This window comes from Bubalus kerabau, chromosome 13 (genome assembly GCF_029407905.1).
Source record: "Bubalus kerabau isolate K-KA32 ecotype Philippines breed swamp buffalo chromosome 13, PCC_UOA_SB_1v2, whole genome shotgun sequence".
In the NCBI taxonomy this organism is placed as follows: Eukaryota; Metazoa; Chordata; class Mammalia; order Artiodactyla; family Bovidae; genus Bubalus; species Bubalus kerabau.
Genome location: NC_073636.1, coordinates 829,763 through 853,707, shown reverse-complemented (window position 1 = coordinate 853,707; position 23,945 = coordinate 829,763). Strand labels below are relative to the sequence as shown.

General features: G+C 41.9%; 2 long non-coding RNA genes across 5 annotated transcripts in view; one reads left to right on the top strand and one right to left on the bottom strand.

Moving 5' to 3' along the window:
• The window catches only part of LOC129625258 (uncharacterized), a 41,785-nt gene that overhangs the window by 7,953 nt on the left and 9,887 nt on the right, over positions 1–23,945 (bottom strand). For 3 of the 4 annotated variants that reach the window (XR_008701295.1, XR_008701297.1, XR_008701294.1), the window contains exons 2-3: positions 7,938–8,049; positions 6,622–6,684 (exon numbers count right to left, since the gene is read on the bottom strand). This is a non-coding gene — a long non-coding RNA (uncharacterized LOC129625258). Of the gene's footprint in view, positions 1–2,555; positions 2,612–6,621; positions 6,685–7,937; positions 8,050–23,945 lie in introns of those variants that run through there. The other variant, XR_008701296.1, reaches the window with a different exon arrangement.
• On the top strand, positions 1,461–16,085 carry LOC129625259 (uncharacterized). Its single transcript, XR_008701298.1, has 3 exons — positions 1,461–5,682; positions 6,676–6,919; positions 15,220–16,085. It is a non-coding gene; the product is annotated as an uncharacterized LOC129625259 (long non-coding RNA).

Sequence of the window (23,945 nt, the reverse complement as noted above, 5' to 3'; positions counted from 1 at the left end):
TGTGCTAGGGCGTAGCTCGCTTTCTTGTCAAGAAATTTCGGTGGTGTATGGTGTGGTAGATTCTGATTATATTGGAGAAATTAAAGTTTTGATCTCGCCGCCTACCAAAACTGCAAATTAATAAAGGTCAAAGAATAACACAGTTTTTGCTTTTACCTTATCAGACAGGAAAAAATTTGACTTCTCAAGCTAAGAGCCACAGAGCGTTTAGATCTAGTGATCTAGCCTTTTGGGTGCAGGAAATTACAGCTCCAAGGCCTTTAAAAGATCTTTTAATTCAAAAAAGTAAAATCTCAGGGCTATTAGACACAGGAACAGTCGTCTCTTAACATTGCTGGGAAAGACTGACCCAGCTCCTGGCCAACACATACTACTGAAAATGAGTTGGTGGGATTAGAGAAAGTGGTATGCGGGGTGGGAATGCTGTAGAGAAAAAGGTGAGGGAGAGTTTAAAACCTTGAAGAGTAGTGAGTTCCCCGTTGCTGGAAGTATTCAAGCAAAGATTAGATGGTTACTTGTCATATAAAAAGATATAGACCAGATTTAGTTTACAAAACGATAATTGGAGAAGCTTATAAAGATGTTGTGCAACACCTCTTTACTTGCTTCTCATATTTAGGTGCCAAAAGTTTTGAAAATTGATAATGCCCATTTGAAGATTGTTTACTAACTTTAAATGATTTCCAAAAATTATTAGGGGGCATTAACTAGATACGCCCACATTTAAAACTGACTACTGCAGATTTAAAGCCTTTGTTTGATTGCTTAAAAAGCGATCCTAATTCCAGTTCTAAGCGAAAGTTGACTAAGACAACAGAAAGTTGACTAAGACTTGTTAAAGTAGATGAGACTTTAAATGATCAGTTAATTAGGATTAATATTGCCAAAAGATGAGATTAAATTATTCTTGCCACAGAACATACACCTACAGGGTGCTTGTGACCAGTGACCCCAAGAAAAATAGTTTTATCTTATCCCAGCTTGGTGGCACAATTAATTATAAAAGGAGGAAAAAAGAAGTGTAGAACTTTTTAGAAAAGAAGTAGCAAATATAATAATTTCACTTAATAAGGATCAACTGCAAGTCTTTTACAAAATAGTGATGATTGGCAAGTTGCCCTGATAGATTTCAGGAGTCAAATTTTGTTTCATTTGCCCTCAAGCCCCCACAGTAGTTAGAAGTTCAAAAATGTTAGATTGGAAGTTTGAGGATACCTGTGGAACTTTCCAACCCTATGTAGTTCCTATGCTGCCCTTTACCCTATGGGGGAGGGATGTGCTGTCTCAAATAGGAGATACTCAGAGAAGGGTTTTCTCAATTTCTTAGTCATCAACAGGTGGTACAATTAACAATACTTTATATGTTGTTATAAATACATAATATAAATATATTTACATAATTACAGTTTGCCTAGTTAGGTATGGGTATAAATAAAATATAATAAAGGTATACCTAATTCTATTTATAGATCTATACTTGATTAATTTGTATATAAATATGTATACTATATATGCATATTATATATATACTGTATAATTAAATATATAGTGCAGTAATATAATGTGTGAGTGGCTGATATTAATTGGTATGGATTGATGTGCTGTGATGATATATGTTCTATATACTGTATAATTATATTATATATGTGTGACATGTACTATTGCAGTACATTGGTTTGTGTTGGTTGGTATTAGCTGTGTGCATGTTGTATTGCTGTAATATATATTAATTAACATATTAATTATAAAGATTAATTCAAGTATATTGATTTATATATATGTCAATAAGTTTATACTTGTTGCCATATATAAATACATATATAAATACATTTTGCATTTAGGTATATCTGTATACTAAAATGAGATAAGGAGGTTATACATTTATTATTTAAATTTATACAGAGACCTAAACTAAACATTAGACCTAAATTAACATATCTCTAAATTTATGTTGTTAAAATGTAAATTTTAAAAATTAAAAAATTAAATTGACAACTGCTTGACAATTCCTTTGCCATAAAACCCCCATAGGTGTAATTGGGGAAGCCAGACAAAAAATTGGTTTTATGGCAAAACGGCCCCCTAGAGTGGGTCCATCTTCCCGCTCAAACTAAAAAAGTAGCGGCTTCTTATCCAGGATTGATAGCTACTTTGATATTAAAGAAAAAAAGCGGAACATTGAATTATTTGGTAAAGAGTCATCAGAAATTGTAATTCCATATAATAAGGAACAACTTGATGCTCTTCTAATGTTTGAAAATTGGCAGATTGCTATAGGAAACTATTTTGGTCAAAATTTTTACATCGTTTACCTTCACATGTTTTGCTGAATTTTATATCCAGACATCCAGTTATTTTTCCTGTCAGATGTAAACAGTCTCCTATTCCAAATGCTCAGATAGCCTTTACTGATGGACAACAAATGGTAAAGCCTCCATAGTTACTAAAAATCACCAAAAAGTTTTAAAAACACAAAAAACTTCAGCTCAAAGAGCTGAAATAACAGCAGTCATAGAGGCTTTTGCTATGTTTGCAGATGAGGAATTTAATCTTTACTCTGATTCTCAGTATGTGGTCAGGCTGATTCCACACATTGAAACTGCGGTTTTGCCTGAAAATAAAACCACCATATTTCATTTGTTAACTAAATTACAGCAACAAATTTGGAAAAGGAATAAAATATTTTTCATTGGACACATTCGGGCTCATTCCGGATTGCCTGGCCCTTTAAATGCCTTTAATGATTTGGCTGACTTGTTAACCAGAAATACAGTGGCTACTGTGATTGAGGAGGCCAGAGCCTCTCACTCACTTCATCATCAATATGCTACTGCCTTAAGATAGCAATTCCAAAGAGAGATAGCAATTCCAAAGCAATTCCCAGAGAGACTGCTCAAGAGATTGTGCGTTCTTGCTTACACTGCCCCACTGTTTATAATAATCTACCTATGGGAGTTAATCCTCATGGTCTCAAACCTAACGTACTCTGGCAGACGGATGTAACTCATGTCTCTTCATTTGGAAAACTGTCTTTTGTTCATGTAACTGTAAATACCTTTTCTCACATTATTATTACAACTGCTCGTACCGGAGAGGCAGGTAAAGATGTAATACAACATCTCTTTACTTGTTTTTCATATTTGGGCCTGCCAAAAGTTTTGAAAACTGACAATGCTCCTGCTTACACTTCTAAGTCTTTTCAGAAATTTTGTATAAAGTTTCAAATTAAACATAATACAGGCATCCCTTATTACCCACAGGGACAAGCCATTGTTGAAAGAGCGCATCAAACATTAAAAATCCAAATTCAAAAACTAAAAGAAGGGGAGTTTAAGTATAGTTCTCCCCATCAAATCTTGCAACATGCTCTTTTTGTAATAAATATTTTAAATACTGATTTCAGCCAGAACTATTGCAATGCTTCGTCATTGGTGCCTGGAGCAATTAAATGCAAAACCATTAGTCAAATGGAAGGCCCTCTCAGGACAATGGAAGGGTCCTGACCCATTATTAACTATCGGTCGAGGATGTGCTTATATTTTTCCACAGGATGCAGATTCTCCAATTTAGACAGGCTGATTCACCATGTTGCAGACCCCCAGACATCCAGTTCCCCCATTGCTTCGATCACAAAAGAGGAGCCGACCAGAAGGGGAGGCAAGATAAACATCGAGGTCCCGGCGAGACTGACGAGGCTGCTGCAGCGCGAACTCCAACCAGAAAATAATTCTACTTATTCTGTTTTGGCTTGTCTACCCTCTCCTTATGTTTTTCTCTTTACCAACGATTCTGGAAAACTTAATGTACATGTGACTTTAAACTGGTGGACCCAATGTAGTGACCTGTGAACAATGTATGCTCTCATCTTGTTTAAACCCTCAATATAATGTTTGCTCCTTTGTAGTGTTACAACGTCCACCTTATCTTATAATGTAACCACTTATTGATATAACTATAGTCTTGCTGTATTACAACAACTTCAGGATTTAATGCGATTGCGACGATTTGTGGGCTTATTTTAGGAATATCAGCTTTAATAACTGCAATTACTTCTGTTACTGTGGCAGCAATATCATTGACTCAACAAGTGCATACTGCCCAATATGTTGATACCATGTCTAAAAATGTTTCACCAACTCTAGCAACACAGGAAGCTATAGATAGGAAATTAGAGATGAGAGTAGACGCCTTAGAAGAGGCAATAATGCATATTGGGACTGATTTACAGGCTTTAAAAGTGAAAATGGCTCTGTCTTGCCACGCTGATTACCAGTGGATATGCGTGACATCTTTAAAGGTAAACGAGACAGATTATGAATGGGAAAAAGTCAAAAATCATATCTCAGGTGTTTGGAACAGCTCTGACATTGGCCTGGACTTAGGGAAACTTCATAATCAAATACAGACCCTGAAACACTCTTGACTGGATTTTACCACAGCTAATGACTTTTTTCACACCTTCTCTAATTTTTATTTCTGGAAAAAACATTCTGTCTAATCTTCTCATAATCATTCTTCCTTGTATTGTCAGGATTCTTTGGCAGAACATTCAGAAGCTCGCGACTGAGCTGCATCTGGCTGTTTTAAGAAATAAAAAAGGGGGAGATGCCAGGAGCCGGCATATTGCATATTGAGTGCATATTGCATATTGAGTGCAGCACTTTCCACAGCATCATCTTTCAGGATCTGGAATAGCTCAACTGGAATTCTATCACTGCTGGGAGCCAGCGTGAGGAACTCCGCCCATGACAAAGGTCATGAGGAAGGAGGCTCGGCATACGCAAAGGCGGGATCGAGCCTCAGGAGTCCCCCTGGAAATTCTCGAGCATCTACCCCCCCAAACCAGAGTCTGCCTACTTTCTGCTTTGTGCTTTCACCTACACCTCTGACTTTACAGGGGGCTGTCTCCCACTACCTCTCTCTGAAAAAAGAGTTAGCTTACAGCTGCAGTTAATAATTCTTGGATGTGACAGTGTTTCAACCTACAAACTCCTTTGGAAATCCTCTAGCCTGCCTGAATGGGTTTTTCCGGCCACATGTGATTGTTCAGAGCCTCCCAACTGTGAGAGGCAGGAGATGTTCTAAACTGCCTAAACACAGATTCCTTTGAGTAGTTAAAAGATTGATTAGAAATTGTATTGGTGAAGGGTTTTTCACTTGTTGGGCCAATGTTTGCTGCTAAGTCTCCATACTCCTTACCTACTGTGTCCTTGGCAGTGTATTGATTGATATAATGGGTGTATAGAAATGTAAAATGCAGCTTTGTCCAATGCTTTTTGGGAGGCTGGTGCCTGACTTTGGAATAATCACCTTTAGAGAAAAATAAGTTTCTTAAAATGTTAACAGGCCTCCGGGCCAGAAGATGATGTCAATCACCTGAATTTTTGCATATGATAAGTTTGCAGGAAGAAAGCCTGGCTTGCTGCATGGCTCTACCCCTTCCCCCATTATCCTCTATGCATAACTTAAGGTATAAAAACTACTTTGGAAAATAAAGTGCGGGCCTTGTTCACTGAAACTTGGTCTCCCCATGTCACTCTGTCTCCCAAATTCTAGCTGAGTCTCCATCTGGAGTGCGGAACCCACCATGCTTGCTAATTATGCCTGGGCTTCTAAGATCCGACCGGGGAGGCCTCAGTGTCTCCTCTCCTTTGGGAGAACGGAAGGACGCCTGCGGCCTACGTACGTGGTGCAAACTTCTTGTCTTGAAGTTTTATTGGTCTCCCGCGTAAACCAAGCTACTCAGCCTCTTTTCTCCACTGAATCTTCCTACTGAGCTATCCTCATTCTATTACTCTTTATTATCTCTAATTAACATTTGAATAGGTCGCCTAGCCATCTCTCCTTCGAATACCCTGGATCAGCCGGGGCTGGACCCCGGCACTGGAGGAAACATGGCAAGCCATTACCAACGATGAAGTCTGTAGAAAGAAGCTGGACTTGAGGCGGGGGTTCGGGTCAGGGGGACACGACTCACTCTATTGCCCTTGCTCCTCTTACTGCTTTAAACTGTCTCCATGGAGCTTACCTGCATTCCTGGGCATTCCTCACATTCATTCCTCTACAGCCCACTTCACTTCCTCATGGGGTAAAACAAGTCAAACTGGCCAAGTTTCCGAGTCACTTGACTCAACCTGGCAGCTCTGTGCTGTCAGCCATGGCAGTCACTCGCCTCGTGCAGCCCCTGAGCACATGAGACAGGCCGGTGCAAAGCTCGATGTGGAAATCACACAGAAGATTTTAAGTCTCATGGTGAAAAAAGAACGTAAAGTAGCCTGTTCATTTTTAGGAAATTTTAGATTTTGCATGTGGCTCGTATTATCTTTCTGATGCGCAGCACAGTCCACGTGAAAGGGTCATGCTTTGTCTCAGCTTTCGGGTGAACCCAGAAAGGACTACTCAGAATTCTGAACTACACACAATGGCCACACATTATAAATCCACCTATAATGCAAACACATTCAGTGTTCAAAACCAGAAATGGTATACACGATATAGCAGTCGACTAGCCATAAAGAAAATGTAACTCAACTTCTGCTAAGCATCTGTAGTAACTGTAACAATGAACCCAGCTCAATTCCGCTCTTAACAAATTTCTAAACGATTTAGAGGTTTAAGTACCTTGTTGTTTTTCATTTCTTCTAATTGTTTTTTCTCATTTTCAACTTCCCATAGGAGAGAATTCTGAAAAAGATACATACAGTACTTTAGTGTCAGTTCTTACAGATGCTGCTTGGACTGCGGGATGGCTATACTTCTGTCTGAAAGCATAAAGCACCTCAGGATGAGTGGTGGACCTCGCGCCCAGAGTGAAGTGCCAGCACGAGACTGGTTGACAACTTTTAACACTAACTTGTACACAGACAATCTCCTCCTTGCCCGACTGATATTCTAGATACAAGGAGGCCAGGTCCCTGGGGTAAGTGAAACTGCTTTATACTTGCTTTCAGCTTTTGCAGTTCAGTGGTCACTCAGGAAATTGGAGCAGGTTTCACATGCCAAATTCAAACCTGAGACAAAACTATCCCCACCTCAGGGCCAGCCCACAGGTCAGGGTGTAGTGAGAGGACCAGCCTGTGTGGTCTCCAGTGAGGTGTGTGTTTCATCTTGGGTTTTGTGGGGGAAAAAACGTGCCGCAGAACTTGTAGTGACCACTGGTCTCTCTCAGACAAGCGTTGCCCAAGCACCGACCTCGGGGAACGTGCTGGGCCTCGTCTTTAGGGCACTGGTGCAGCTGGGACAGGTTTTCACCAAACCTGAACCAGAGTGTTGCCCACTGAGCTGCTCTGATAGAGGTTCTCAGACATTTTCCAAAGCAAATGAAAAGAGAGAAGGCTGGAGTTGGAGTATGAGAATGCTTGCTTTTACTTGCTTCAATCTTTTGTATCACATTATATAAAAGATCCTGAACTAAACTTCTTGATTTGACTGTCAGGCCTTAGCTGCATCACACAGGGTTCCTTTGTCGTGGTTGCCATGTGTCATGTGGGATCTTAGCTCCCCAACCAGGGATCGAACCTGCATCCCTGACCTTGCAGGGCAGACTCTCAGCCACTGGACTGCCAGCAAAGCCCCAGAAATAAACTTCTAAGAAAGAAACGAAGGGGTGAGGGTGGACGTAGAAGAAAGTTCTAGCACAGTGGCTGGTAACATCGGGGACATCGGTGGATCCGGCTCACTGGTGCTTTCTGTAAGGGTTGCAGGCACACATCTATGTCTTTTCCCTTACACACTGCCTGTGGATGCTGTCATGCTTATTGACTAGCATGAAATGCTGCTACTCAATTATTCATAACCAGTAAAGACATTCACTCTGGGGCCCTCTATGGGAACAGTTTTCCAACTCCTGTCCTGGAGATTTCCCACACACACAGACTGGGCCGGGCCAGGACAGGCCAGATGCACCTCTTTCTAAAGGGGCCGTGGGGCTGGCTCACCTTATCCTCCAGAGCAGCCATTCTTTCCTTCAGATGAAGCTGAAGCCTCTCATCTGATTCGGACAGAAGCTTATCCATGGTGTTCTTCATTCAGTTTTTCTCTCTGCCTTGCCTAAAACATGAAAAACAAAAACTCATAAACTTTAAGAGCAAGTACAATCTTCAAAGCACCGGGGAGCTGCGATGTGAGTGGCCTGTGTCCTGGTTCCCGAGGTGGTCCCCTCCCACGGCCACCTCTGGTGGGCTCTTGAGCATCACCAGAGCAGACAGGCAGGTGCAGAGGGAGGCAGGGACTTCACTTGTCAAAGGTCATTCTCAACATTTCTCTTTGGCAGAGCACCTGGTGGACCTTACTGTCACCAGACATTACCCATCACGGGGGCTTGGGGAGTAAGCCGATTTACACTCAGAAACAAGCAGACTTTAAAGGGTATCAGCTTACACAAATGTTGGTAGAGGAATTTTCCAGTATATAAACAGAAGCCTGAGTCTGGACTAAGGGGGTAAAATGAATTCAATTTATAAAGCAAAAGGTGAGAAAATTCCTTTTGGAGAAAAAGCCAGTGGAGATAGGCCTTCACATATCTTTCTTTACTTTAAACATCACTTGAATTCTTTGTAATGATTGCTGTTGTTCAGTCGCTCAGTCATGTCTCACCCTTTGTGACCCAATGGACTGCAGCACGCCAGGCTTCCCTGTCCTTCACTATATGCCAGAAGTTTGTCAAACTCATGGCCATCGAGTCAGTGATGCCATCCAACCATCTCGTCCTCTGTCGCACCTTCTTCTCCTGCCTTTGATCTTTCCCAGTATCAGGATCTTTTCCAATAAGTCTGTTCTTCGCATCAGGTGGCCAAAGTATTGAAGCTTCAGCTTCAGCATCAGTCCTTCCAATGAATATTCAGGACTGATTTCCTTTAGGATTGATTGGTTTGATCTCCATGCAGTCCAGGGGACTTTCAAGAGTCTTTTACAACACCTCAGTTCAAAAGCATCAATTCTTTGGTGCTCAGCCTTCTTTATGGTCCAACTCTCACATCCATACATGACTACTGGAAAATCCATTTCTTTAAGTAGGTGGACCTTTGATGGAAAAATAATGATCTTAGTTTTTTTTAATGTTCACTTTCAAGCCACCTTTTTCACTCTCTTTCACCTTCATCAAGAGGCTCTTCATCAAGGTCCTCGTCACTTTCTGCCATAAGAGTGGTGTCATCTGTATATCTGAGTTTATTGATATTTCTCCTGATAATCTTGATTCTAGCTTTTGTTTCATCCAGTCCAGCATTTCTCATGATGTACTCTGGATATAAGTTAAATAAGGAGGATGATAATATACAGCCCAGACTTACTCCTTTCCCGATTTTGAACCAGTCTGTTGTTCCATGTCCAGTTCTAACTGTTGCTTCTTGACCTGCATACAGATTTTTTAGGAGGCAGGTCAGGTGGTCTGGTATTCCCATCTCTTGATGAATTTTCCACAGATATTTTGTGATACACACAGTCAAAGGATCTGGTGTAGTCAATTAAGCAGAAGTATATGCTTTTCTGGAAGTCTCTTGCTTTTTCAATTATCCAACATATGTTGGAAATTTGATCTCTGATTCCTCTGCCTTTTTAAAATCCAGCTTGAACATCTGGAAGTTCATAGTTCACATACTACTGAAACCTGCCTTGGAGAATTTTGAGCATTACTTTTCTACCATGTGAGATGAATGTAATTGTGCAGTAGTTTGAGCATTCTTTGGCATTGCCTTTCTTTGAGATTGGAATGAAAACTGACCTTTTCCAGGCCTGTGGCCACTGCTGAGTTTTCCAAATTTGCTGGCATATTGAGTGCAGCACTTCATAGCATTATCTTTCAGGATTTGAAATAGCTCAAGTGGAATTCCATCACCTCCACTAGCTTTGTTCATAGTGATGCTTCCTAAGGCCCACTTGACTTCGCATTCCAGGATGTCTGGCTCTAGGTGAGTGATCACACCATCGTGATTATCTTGGTCATGAACATCTTTTTTGTATAGTTCTTCTGTGTATTCTTGCCACTTCTTCTTAATATCTTCTGCTTTTGTTAGGTCCATACCATTTCTGTCCTTTATTGCTCTATCTTTGCAGGAAAATTTCCCTTGGTGTCTCTAATTTTCTTGGAGAGATCTCTAGTCTTTCCCATTCTATTGCTTTTCTGTTTCTTTGGATTGATCACTGAAGAAGGCTTTCTTATCTCTCCTTGCTATTCTTTGGAACTCTGCATTAAATGGGTGTATCTTTCCTTTTCTCCCTTGCCTTTCACTTCTCTTTTCATAGCTATTTGTGTGGCCTCCTCAGAAAACCATTTTGCCTTTTTGCATTTCTTTTTTTGGGGGGATGGTCTTGATTACTGCTTCCTATACAATGTCACCAACTTCTGTCCATAGTTCTTCAGGCACTCTATCAGATTTATTCCCTTGAATCTATTTCTCACTTCCACTACATAATCATAAGGGATTTGATTTAGGTCATACCTGAATGGTCTAGTGGTTTTCCCTACTTTCTTTAAGTCTGAATTTAGCAATAAAGAGTTCATGATCTGAGCCACAGTCAGCTCCCGGTCTTGTTTTTGATGACTGTATAGAGCTTCTCCATCTTTGGCTGCAAAGAGTATAATCTATCTGACTGCAGTGTTGACCATCTGGTGATGTCCATGTGTAGAGTCTTCTCTTGTGTTGTTGGAAGAGGGTGTTTGCTATGACCAGTGTGTTCTCCTGGCAAAACTCTATTAGTCTTTGCCCTGCTTCATTCTGTACTCCAAGGCCAAATCTGCCTGTTACTCCAGCTATTTCTTGACAAATTAAGGTGTGTGAGTGCAAAGTCACTTCATTCGTGTCCCACTCTGTGCGACCCTATGTGCTGTAGCCTGCCAGGCTCCTCTGTCCATGGTATTCTCCAGGAAAGAACAGTGGAGTGGATTGCCATGCCCTCCTCCAGGGCATCTTCCTGACCCACATAGTGGCACCTATGAAGCTGCACAAATTAGGGGGGGTGTCCTATGTATTTTCATTTTGTAATCTATGGCTTTGTACTATTAAAAGACTCTTAGTTCTTGGAGAATCTCTTCAGTATTGAAATGTTGCTGCGATGAGCTGTGACAGATGCCAGGATTCTTGGCCTCTGGAGGAAAGGAATTTGATCTGGGGCCAGTGATGAGGCTTGATCGCTCAGAGCTTTTTATGTAATAAAATTTTATTAAAGTATAAAAGAGAGAAAGCTTCTGATATAGACATCAGAAGGGGACAGAAAGAGTGCCCCTTTGCTAGTTTCTATTAAGGAGTTATATATGTATTAGCAAGTTGCTAATTAGAGAAAAGAAACACCTCAAAGCTGAGAGAGTTGCACCAGGCACCTCACCCACAACATGCATTTTGAGATAGCATGGCACAAGGTGAGTCATGCCTGGCCATAAAACAATTGACAAGAATCTTAAAGAAAGGTAGATTTCAAAGCAAATACGTAGTCTTTTGACACATTAACATAATTTAAGGAAGACATTTCCATGAGAAAAACGCATTGGTAATCCCAAGATTTGAGATCAAGTTCAGGCAGAACCAGGTATTGTCATGACAACACAGAATTAGAAAAAAGGAATAAAAAAAGTCCACCAATCGCAGTTTTATTTTCTCCTGCCACTTGGGCACTTCTCACCTGCCTACAGAGAGTATTAACACTCTGAGCGTGTATACAGCTTTTTGTGTTGCATAAGTGTGAATGGGATTACCCAACTTTCACTCTTAATAAATGATCTGAGTGAGAAACCAGAAATAAAATAAGAGTGGAGATCTCTGAATCTGGAGGCACCTAACAAGCCAAAAATCTTCGGAATAGGGTTTTATGTATTGGTATCTGAGCCAATAATGAAACTTGTAACAGTAGTGGCCTGGATTCTTTAAAAAAATAATAATCCTGGTTTTAAAATCTGTCTTATCTCCTGGTAGGCCTTATCACACCTCATCATTAGACCTGGCTTTTTTCTCTCATGCTTTCCTAGGTGTTCTTGCTCATTTTTCATGTGAAACTTAGAATCAGTGTATCCTGAAAATCAGTCTGAATGGGTGTTAATTAGGACTGCATTAGACTAATGAGGCATTTATATGACATTCAACCTGATCATTAAGAACACTGCGTGTCTTCACAATGACCCAAGTGCTTGCATGTGTGTAGTTTCCTCCAGATGGTGTTGAAGTTTCCTTTATGTTCCCTCTGGAAACACTGGGCATCTACACTGGAGATGCGGCATGAACACAGCAGACACAAATTCCTGCCCTTGGACTTTTGGCTACCTGAGGTCATGAAGATATTCCCCTGTGTCCTCTACCGGTTTTTCTTTCCTTTCCACTTAGGTTCACTATTCACTGACTTTTGTTGGATTGATTTTATTCCATCTAGATGGGCAGTTAATTAAGCAGCATTTACTTAAAATCTACTTGCCTGCTCACTGGTACTGAGTTAGTGAGTGAACGAATGAAAGTCACTTAGTCGTGTCTGCCTCTTTTCAGCCACCTGGACTGTACACTCCATGGAATTCTCTAGGCCAGAATACTGGAGTGGGTAGCCTATCCCTTCTCTAGCGGATCTTCCCAAGCCAGGAATCATACTGGGGTCTCCTACATGGCACGCAGATCCTTTACCATCTGAGCTATCAGGGAAGTCACTGGTACTAGTAGTGTAATCAAGTACTCATGTATGGGTAGAACTAGATATATCTCAAAGACAGAATCAACTTTATTTTCTTCAATTGATGTCTGGAGCTGGTGGAAGGAAGGAGCCAAGAATGGAATCGTTGTTTGGGCCTGAGAAACAATAAGCAGTGACTACTATGGAGGAGGGGCGGCGGGGGGGTGGGGGTGGGGAGGGAGCGGCACCTGCAGGAACAGAGTAGAGGTGGAAAGTCATGGCTGTGGGCCCTGCTGATACCGAGGTAGCTCTCAGACTTCAGAATGAAGATGGGAGGTAGGCAAGTGGAGATGAAAGTATCAAGTTATATCTCTAAGCACATTCCCTTTACAAAATTAGTTCTCTGAAAGCAAAAAAGTATTAAATTCCTCCATGTAGTCAAAAATCTGTGTACACTTTACAGTCAGCCCTCTATAAGCTCGGTTTAACTTCTGTGGATTCAAAAACCATGGGACATGTCATAGTATGTATTTATTGAAAACAATACAGGTGTAAGTGGACCTGTGCAGTTCAAATCTGTGTTGTTTGAGGGGTAACTGTGTATGTAACGCATTTTGCTTATCCATTGCCCATGGATGAACCCATGTTTGGGTTGCATCTCCCTTTTGTCTGTTGTGAACGGTGCTGGTATGAATATTCGTGTAAAAGTATCTGTTAGAGTCCCTACTGACAATTCTTTTGGGTTTAGACCTAGGAGTAGTTTTACCAGCTCATATGTCAATTTTAACTTTTTGAGCAATGTGTGGACTGTTTTCCACAGTGGCCACATCATCTTCCATTCTCCCCAACAAGATACAGGGTTCCAGTGTCTCCACGTTCTCCCACCACTTGTTAATCCTGTGCACTCTTGTTGTATTCTGTTGTTTCTGATATTTACATTGAAGCTATCTTAGATGTGAGATAGTTTCTCATTGTGGTTTTGACTTGCATTTCTCTAGTGACAAATCATGTTAAGTATCGTTTCATGACCTTAGTATAATCTACATGCAATAAAACTTAAGGGTATAGTTTTATGATTTCTGACAGTAAATACACCCATGTACAGCCACCACAGGCAAGATACAGAATGTTCCCATCACCACAAATCCTCTCTTGTCCTTTTCCCAACCACTTTGATCAACACCAGGCAGCCAATGATTTGCTGGTTTCGAGAGATTAGATCTACTGTCTAGGATTTCATAAAAACTGGATCATGTGTTTGCATTTGTGTCTGACTTTTGTTTGGCATAATAGGTTTTCTGTTGTTGCTTTTTTTTTTTTTTTTTAAAGTTCCTTAATTTATTTTAAATAACTCTGAGGTCTTTTCCTGAAAAGGAAATGTCCCCATTTTTTATAACATTTATCAGAAATATATGGATACTATTTTATTTTTTATGCTGTCTGTGGCATTCCTAGTTTTTAATTTTTTTTTTTTAATTTGGCTACTTTGGGTCTTAGTTGTGGTTTGTGGGATACAGTTCCCTGACTACGAATCAAATCTGGGCTCCTAGCTTTGGGAGCACAGAGTCATAGCACCAGGACCACCTATTTGTTTTCTCTCTCTTTTTTTGTGTTATAGTCATTTTACAATGTTACATTATTCTCTGCTGTACAATGAAGTGAATCATTTATATGTACACATATATCCACTCCCTTTGAGCTTCCCACCCACCCCCTCATTCCTCTTCTTTAAGTCAATGGAGAGCACCAAGCTGAGCTCCATGTATTAGAAAGCTGCTCTCCACTAGCTGTTTGGTTAAAGACCTAAGGATTATTAGAAATAAGGAAATTTAAAAACAAACAAAAGCAATAACAGCAAACATACATCCTAGCAGGGCATGCATGTCCCTGCTGGTCTCTCAGTTTGCCCCTCCTCCCTCCCCTGTTGCATAGTCAAGGTCGGTCTCTGTGTCTGTGCCTCTATGTGAGCTCTGGAGATAAAGGCATCAGCACCATTTTCCATATATGCTGTGCTTAGCTGCTCAATCCTATTCATTCTGTAGCCTGCAAGGCTCCTCTGCAAAGGGGATTGATTCTCCACACAAGTATACTAGAGTGGGTTGCCATGCCCTTTTCCAGGGTGTCTTCCCAAACCAGGGATCAAACTCAGGTTTCCACATTGCAGGCAGATTCTTTACCATCTGAGCCACAAGGGAAGCCCAACAATAGTGGAATGGGTAGCTTATCCTTTCTTAGGGGATATTGCCAACCCAGGAATTGAACTGGGGCCTCCTGCATTACAGGAGGATTCTTTACCAGCTGAGCTACCATTGAAGCCTATAGATAGATAGATAGATAGATAGATAGACGTATAGATTCGCTGGATCATGGAAAAAGCAAGAGAGTTCCAGAAAAGCATCTATTTCTGCTTTATTGACTATGCCAAAGCCTTTGACTGTGTGGATCACTATAAACTGTGGAAAATTCTGAAAGAGATGGGAATACCAGACCACCTGATCTGCCTCTTGAGAAATTTGTATGCAGGTCAGGAAGCAACAGTTAGAACAGGACATGGAACAACAGACTGGTTCCAAATAGGAAAAGGAGTTTGTCAAGGCAGTATATTGTCACCCTGTTTATTTAACTTATATGCAGAGTACATGATGAGAAACGCTGGACTGGAAGAAGCACAAGCTGGAATCAAGATTGCCGGGAGAAATATCAATAACCTCAGATATGCAGATGACACCACCCTTATGGCAGAAAGTGAAGAGGAACTAAAAAGCCTCTTGATGAAAGTGAAAGAGGAGAGTGAAAAAGTTGGCTTAAAGCTCAACATTCAGAAAACGAAGATCATGGCATCCGGTCCCATCACTTCATGGGAAATAGATGGGGAAACAGTGGAAACAGTGTCAGACTTTATTTTTCTGGGCTCCAAAATCACTGCAGATGGTGACTGCAGCCATGAAATTAAAAGACGCTTACTCCTTGGAAGGAAAGTTATGACCAACCTAGATAGCATATTGAAAAGCAGAGACTTTACTTTGCCAACAAAGGTTCGTCTAGTTAAGGCTATGGTTTTTCCAGTGGTCATGTATGGATGTGAGAGTTGGACTGTGAAGAAGGCTGAGCGCCGAAGAATTGATGCTTTTGAACTGTGGTGTTGGAGAAGACTCTTGAGAGTCCCTTGGACTGCAAGGAGATCCAACCAGTCCATTGTGAAGGAGCTCAGCCCTGGGATTTCTTTGGAAGGAATGATGCTAAAGCTGAAACTCCAGTACTTTGGCCACCTCATGCTAAGAGTTGACTCATTGGAAAAGACTCTGATGCTGGGAGGGATTGGGGGCAAGAGGAGAAGGGGACGACAGAGGATGAGAAGGCTGGATGACATCACTGACTCGATGGACTTGAGTCTCAGTGAACTTCGGGAGTTGGTGATGGACACGGAGGCCTGGCGTGCTGTGATTCATGGGGTCACAAAGAGTCAGACACGACTGAGAGACTGATCTGATCTGATCTGATATATATATATATATATATATATATATATATATATATATATATATATCAGATATATATATATATACACACACAATATACAATGAATATTAATATACAATATTTGTATATTATATGAATATACAATATTTGTTTTTGTTTTTCTGTCTCATTTCACTTTATAACTGACTATCCATCCACATCTCTTCAGAGGACCCACTTTCATTTCTTTAATGGCTACATAATATTACACTATATATATGTAGCACTTTTCCTTACCCATTTCTCTGTTGATGGACATTTAGGTTGATTCCATGTGCTGCTGCTGCTTATAAGTCGCTCCAGTCATGTCCCATTCTGTGCAACCCCACAGATGGCAGTCCACCAGGCTCCTCTGTCCCTGGGATTCTCCAGGCAAGAATACTGGAGTGGGTTCCCATTTCCTTCTCCAATGCATGAAAGTGAAAAGTGAAAAGTGAAAGTGAAGTCGCTGAGTCCTGTCTGACTCTTCCTGACCTCATGGACTGTAATCTACCAGGCTCCTCCATCCATGGGACTTTCCAGGCAAGAGTACTGGAGTGGGTTGTCATTTCCCTCTCCAGATTTCATGTCCTAGCTATTGTAAATAGGGCTGCAATGAACATAAGTGTGCATATGTTTCTTTGAATTATGGTAGTCTCAGCAAACCCAGCGGAGAAGGCAATGGCACCCCACTCCAGTACTTTTGCCTGGAAAATCCCATGGATGGAAGAGCCTGGTGGGCTACAGTCCGTGGGGTCGCTAAGACTCAGACACGACTGAGCGACTTCACTTTCACTTTTCACTTTCATGCACTGGAGAAGGAAATGGCAGCCCACTCCAGTGTTCTTGCCTGGAGAATCCCAGGGACGGGGGAGCCTGGTAGGCTGCTGTCCATGGGGTCGCACAGAGTCAGATACGACTGAAGCGACTTAGCAGCAGCAGCAAACCCAGTGGGATTCCTGGCTGGTATGGTAGTTCTATTTTCAGGTTTTTAAGGAACCTGCATACTCCCCTCCATAATGGCAATATCAGTTTACATTCCCACCAACAATTCATGGGGTTGCAAAGAGTCGGACATGACTGAGCGACTGAACTGAACTGAATAGTGATAGAATAGTGAGTGATGTTGAGATTCTGTTGTTTTGGTATTCCATCCTATGACTTACTTGTACAATGCATAAGTACATTGGAACAGATTCTGATTGACCCTTTGTGCTATATAAAGTGACAGGCTTAGACAAATGCATATTGACAGGTATCGATCCTAGATGATCACTTCCAATTCCCCACTCCATGATCTGCTTATCATCTATGTAGCTTTACCTTTCCAAGAATGTCACAGTGGGGTCATACCGGGTGCAGCCTTTTCAACTGGATTCTTTCACTTAGCCATATGCATCTAAGATTTATCCCTGTCTTTGAAGGATTGATGTTTCATTCCTTTCCACTGTTGAGTGTTATTCCTTTGCATGTATATAGGAGGAAAATACATTTCCCTCTCCCCTTTCAGGTTCTTGGTTGAGCCCTCCTTCTCCATCATTAAACACAAATTATCAGGAGAAAGAAGTTTAATGAACATGTATACCTTTTGCATTGAGAGGAGATACCAAGGAAAACTGAGTCACTCCCTGAAATGACCAAAGACTTCACCATAAATAGCTCTTCAGCCCCAAACAGAAGAAAGACCCTGAGGGGAAGGCAGAGGCCATTTATGGCAGGTTATCATGCAAAGCACAGTAAATAAACAGATGATTGTTTGCAGATTTAAGTCCTGACTTCTTCACTGATAAATGTTTCTTCCTTGAGATATAATTATCCTTCTCCTAGGTCCAAAGAGGGACACCCTTACAAATGGAGATTTCCCTAATAAATGTAAATGTACCTCACAGAAGGGCAACCTCAGTCTTCTCTGGTGAGCTAGCTGCTAAAAATCTACCTGCTAATGCGGTTGACACAGGTTCTATCCCTGATCCAGGAGTGTCCCACATGCCTCAGAGCAGCTGAGCTCATGTACCACAACTACTGAGCCAGCGCTCTAGAGCTGGGAGCCACAACTACTACATGCAGGCACCACAACTACTGAAGCCTGCACAACTAGAGCCCATGCTCTGCAACAAGAGCAGAACCAGCTCTCCACAACTAGAGAAAGCCCTCTCAAAGCAACGAAGACACAGCATGGCCATAAAGAAATGAATATATCTTTAAAAAAAAAATTGGGGGCAACCTCTACTCAGTTGTTTTATTATTATTATAAATTAATTAAACTAAAATAACTCATCAGACATAATTTGGGGTAGTGTGTTCTGGTCTCCTTGATATCTGTGTACACCAATTTGCTTGCATATTCATCTACTGAACGATATCCTGATTTCTTCAAGTTTGTAGCCATTGTGAATAGAACCACTGTGCAAAACTGCATCCTCGTTTGCATTTGGATGTAGAATTTCAGAGCAACTGCCTAAATACTGAAAGCATGATTGCTGGATCCCAAGGTGAGACCTGTTGAGCTTTGGGGAAAACTGCCAGACTATCTCTCATGGGGGCTGTAAATGCATTCTGCTAGCAATGAGGAATTGCTGTTGTTCCTCACCCTCCAGCAATTAGTATTATCTTATATTTGGAGTTTAGCAGTCCTAAGAGCTGTGGTGTGATATATCACGATTTTAATTTGTAATTCCCTAATTGTACATAATGGCGAGCCTATGTGCTATTTATTTTTAACAACTAAGGAAATTCTAACATGCTGCAAAGTGAGTAAAGTTTGAAGTCATATGCCAAGTGAAACAAGCTAAACGGAAATGGACAAATAATCTATGATTCCACTGTGAGATGTCCAGATAAGTCCACTGCAAACACAAAGTAGGAATAAGGCTGCCAGGGGATAAGGGGAGTTGGACCTGTTGGGCTTGAACAAGGGCCAGTGACTGTGCATGATGATGGTGGTGGTCGGTCAGTCAGTCAGTTCAGTCGCTCAGTCGTATCCAGCTCTGCGACCCCATGAATTGCAGCATGCCAGGCCTCCCTGTCAATCACCAACTCCTGGAGTTTACCCAAAATCATGTCCATTGAGTTGGTGATGCCATCTAACCATCTCACTCTCTGTCATCCCCTTTTCCTCCAGCCTTCAATCTTTCCCAACATCAGGGTCTTTTCAAATGAGTCAGCTCTTCGCATCAGGTGGCCAAAATATTGGAGTTTCAGCTTCAACATCAGTCCTTCCAATGAACACCCAGGACTGATTTCCTTTAGAATGGACTGGTTGGATCTCCTTGCAGTCCAAGGGGCTCTCAAGAGTCTTCTCCAACACCACAGTTCAAAAGCATCAGTTTTTCTGCACTCAGCATGAGACACAGGACACAGCCAGCAGTAACACCTTCTCACACAGATTTCCAGGCAGTGCCTGTCAACTTTCTACACCCTTGGTTTCTCTCGTTTGGGTCTGAGAGCCCAAGGCTTCATGAAATTGAAGTGTTCTCCTCAGAAAATGGAACCTAGCACACAGCCCCATGCCTCATTCTGCCAGCCAAGGCTATCAGCTCCTCTTACTGAAGAGTCATGTGTCACATGTGTCCTATAGAAGTCCTCAAATTAACAATAATGCCAATGAGAAGACCTAGGGTGGAGGAGGGCTGAGCTTAATGAAGTTATCACCAGAGGCGCCAGACTGCCAGCTGCTAAGGTGTGTGGCATAAACTTCCCACTGGCCTGACATCTTGGAGGTTATGTCCTCAAACGGGTGACAAGACACCTCTGAGGGACACTCTGGCAACATGATCAGCAGGTAGTGAGACCTGGAGGGAAAAGTGGAAGTGAACAGAAAATCTGCAGCAAGAGCAGATTCTCTGAGTTGCTGTGCTTGGCATGTGCTATGCTTAGTTGCTCAGTCATGTCCGACTCTTTGCGACCTCATGAACTGTAGCCCTCCAGGCTCCTCTATCCATGGGGATTCTCCAGGCAAGAATACTGGAGTGGGGGATCTTCCCAACCCAGGGATCAAATCCACGTCTCCTGCATTGCAGGCAGATTCTTTTTACCATCCAAGCCTCCCCAGAAGAGAGACTGTAAATGGAAATGAGTAAAGGTCAGGTTATTTGAACAGAGACCAAGCCCTTGGCCTCTGAAAGCTCTTGAATTTTTATTTGCTTTGCTCTCACTATGGTTTCTTGACTTTCCAAGAACTTCAGAAGGATAAGGGGTAGGGAGAGGAAAGCAGTGAATGATCAAGTAGAATTGTAGTCCTACATATAAACTATGACCCTAAGATATTGTCAGTTATAAAAAGACTTCCACCTCCAAGAACCCAACTCAGGAGATATTCAGAGTTTGAACGTTGCCAAAGAAATTTTCATTTGCTTCTTTCATATTGCATAATGCATCCTCATTAATTTCCAGTCTCTAAAATATAAATTAATGGGGAGATCTGCTTCTAGCAAATGCAGTGAGTGTTGTCTTGCCACCCCCAGTATGCAATCATAAAACCAAAGGAAGAAAAAGAAGAGTAAAAAAGGACAACACGGTACAGCTTCCAGAAAGCAGACCCTTTGCCAAATCACCCCCTTTCCACACCCATCTTGCTTCCTCCCACGTGTCTCAATCTGCTGTCTTAATTCAACTGCAAATACACGTGTGTGCTCAGTCGCTTCAGTCATGTCTGACTCAGTGCGTCCCCATGGACTGTAGCCCACCAGGATTCTCTCCTTGGGATTCTCCACGCCAGAATACTGGAGTGGGTTGTCTTGCCCTCTTCCAGGCGATCTTCCTGACCTAGGGATCAAACTTTTATCCCTAGTCTTCTGTGTGTCCTAAATTGGCAGATGGGTTTTATACTACCAGAGTCACCTGGGAAGCACCCTGCTACAAATATACTTAACAGGAAATGCACTCAAGGCCTGTTTGGTCTGTCATCAATCAAAAACCACCAAGATTTGGTCAGAATTGAAAAACTCAAACAATAAAAACTTTGTAAAGACAAACTATACTCAAGGAATCTATATGCCCCTGACCAGTTCAGCCATAAACGACTCCAAAGGGGAGAGTCTAATTCTTTCTGGGGAGAGGGGTGCCCCACTCCCAGCCTGATGGTCGTTAGGTCCCCCAACATGGCTTTTGCTCTAGGCCAAAGCTGTCCAGTGAAATGTACTGTGGACTACAAATTCAAGCTCCATATAATACCTTAAATTTTCTAGTAACCACATTTAAAAACATAAAGAAGCAGATGAAATTAATTTTCAAAATATATTCTAATCCAATAAACAAAAAATATTATCACTTCAACATATGATCAATATGTCACAAGTCATGGCTGGCGTGCAGATAAGTCTGACCTTATTTTGATGACTAAATACATTCCTTTCCAAGACAAAGTGCCACTCCTAGGATGGGAAGCTAAAATGGGAACCCCTTTACCTTGGGAGTAAGCCTGTCGGGTAAAACACAAGACACCTAGTTAAATTTGGTTTTTAGTGAATAACTTTTTAGTATAAGTACATCCCAAGTATTGCAGGAGATGGACTTCTACAAAGAAAAAAAAAGAAAAAAAAAGAAAAAAAAAAGTTTTCATTGTTTCCCTAAAATTCAAATTTAACTGGGATTCCTGTATTTCTGTTTGGTAAATCCAGCAACCTAAAAGCATGATTAGAACGGATTCCTTCTTTAGCTAAAAGAGAATACATCAGTGGTGAGTGAACACAGCTCTCTCCCATCAGGGCCAGAGTTAACGATCACAGGAGAATGACGTGTTATCAGGTGGCCAGTAGAGTTCGGAAGTGCAAAGATGTGTCTTCCCTGGCCCAGCACAGACCACAAGGTACTGGCAACCCCACAAAAGAGGACAAGATAAAGGCAGAGGAGATGAAGGCAGAGGGAGAAAACATGGCCAGTTCAGGAAGCAGTAGAAGGTGATGGTGCCCAGGAGGTCACAGGCCAGCTTGCTGGGGAGCCTCACAGTTCAAGGTGTGAAGCGCTCTTCCCAGGGTCCAGTGGTGATCACACCTGTAGGAAAGGTGCACAGCTAAGCAGTAGGGGGTCACTGAAGCCCAGTGACTACTCTGCTCCACCCTTGTTTCTTTTCCATGAAGTTTACAAAATACCCATATATCCTATACTCCCATGAACCTTGTGCAAGACCTTGATCTTAATGCAGCATCTGCACCTTTCCAACCTGCTGTAGGACAGGTTGGAATTTACCAAATTGTCCTTTAGTTTTACTTTATATACTAAGAACTCTCACAATGGGTGACAAGAGAGAAGTATCATGTCCAACTTATTAGATATTCCTTAGTGTCTTCAAGTGAGAATTGTGAAACATGCCCCCCAAATTCCTAAAATTTCTCAGAATTGCAAAACAGTAGTACCTGGTTAAAGCTAAAGGGCATGGTGGTCCCAGAACCTTGGGGAAGATGTGTTTCAGGTTGATTTAGTGTTGAGCATGTGTAAGGCTTGGAGGAATGATTTAAAGTGTCTCATACAGTAGGTCAGGGTAGACCTTGAGAATCTCCATTTTTAACCACTTCCCAGGTGGTATTAACACGGCTGGTCCAGTAATGACACTTTGAGAACCACTGACTTACACAAGGAATTGAACGGTATTTTTGAGACACTTACTCTATTCTATTCTGAGAGCTTCCTCACACGGAAAACCCAGATGCCAACCTGAAAATTAGCAGAGTAGCTCTTCCACAACTAAGGATGTAAAGAAAAAAACACATGGAGATGCACTGGAAGGGAGAGAGTCTAGTCTAGTCAGGACCCATACTCCTGATGGGCGACCCAGAATTAGGAGGGGACATTACCAACTTGATATCTTCCCTGAGAGGACATGCTGAGCACCTGAGCCCTGGTGATCTGAATGAGGAAGATGAGCCCCCATAATATCTTGAATTGAAACCAGCAGAGCTACGTCTGAGAGAGAGCTGGGGGCTGTGGTAAGCCAAGACCCCATGCTTAATAGTTTACTGCCAAACTTACTGACACTGAATGTTGTCAGTAATGACGCTGAATCAACATTCAGCACAGGTCACATGGTAAGGAGAATGATATACTAATTTTAGGACACGTGCCAAAGGGGCAAGAATTTCTTGAAACTTTCTCCAGGGATGAAATCACTGATTGATAATATTTAAAAAAATCCTCCCTGTACCCAGCTTGGCCCAGTGCTACCAGGAGACTTTTCTGACATTCCCCATTTACCTTGCTAGCACTGCTTGCCCTGCTATGTCTCTGTGTTCCCTGTGAAACAGACATATCCAACCCAGCCATGCCCACAATGCTCCTCCAAAATGGCTTCGCCCCCAAGGGCCTGGATTCCCCCACAGTAGCCTCCTTTCCTACCACTCACAGTGGGTGGACTCAGCTGTGACTTGCATCCATTCAAGGTGATTCCCACTCCAGGTCAGCTCCAGCCAGAAGTACATCTGCAACTGTTGGGGCGGGGCTCACATTCAGCTGCACTGGGGGCCAGCCAGACCCACCAGCATGCCCAAAGCAACGCGGGTACATCTAGCAGGACATGACACTCAGCCTACACAGGAGACACCCTGGATTTCCTGTCCCTAGTGACCTGGGAAAACTGTTCCTTTGGGCCACACAGGAGACACTCTACAAAAATCCACTTATTCAACGTGGAGACATAGTTCATCTACCTAATATTAATGCATAGAAACAAAAAGGCAAAATAAAGAGACAAAGAATCTATGCTAAATGAACAGCTAAGACATAAACTCAGAAAAATAACTAAACAAGATGGAGATAAAGAATCTACATCAAATGACTGCAAAGTAAGGGGCATAAAGATATTTACTGGGTCTTCCCTGCTGGTTCATTTGTTAAGATTTTCCTGACAATGTACACAACAAGGGTTCAAC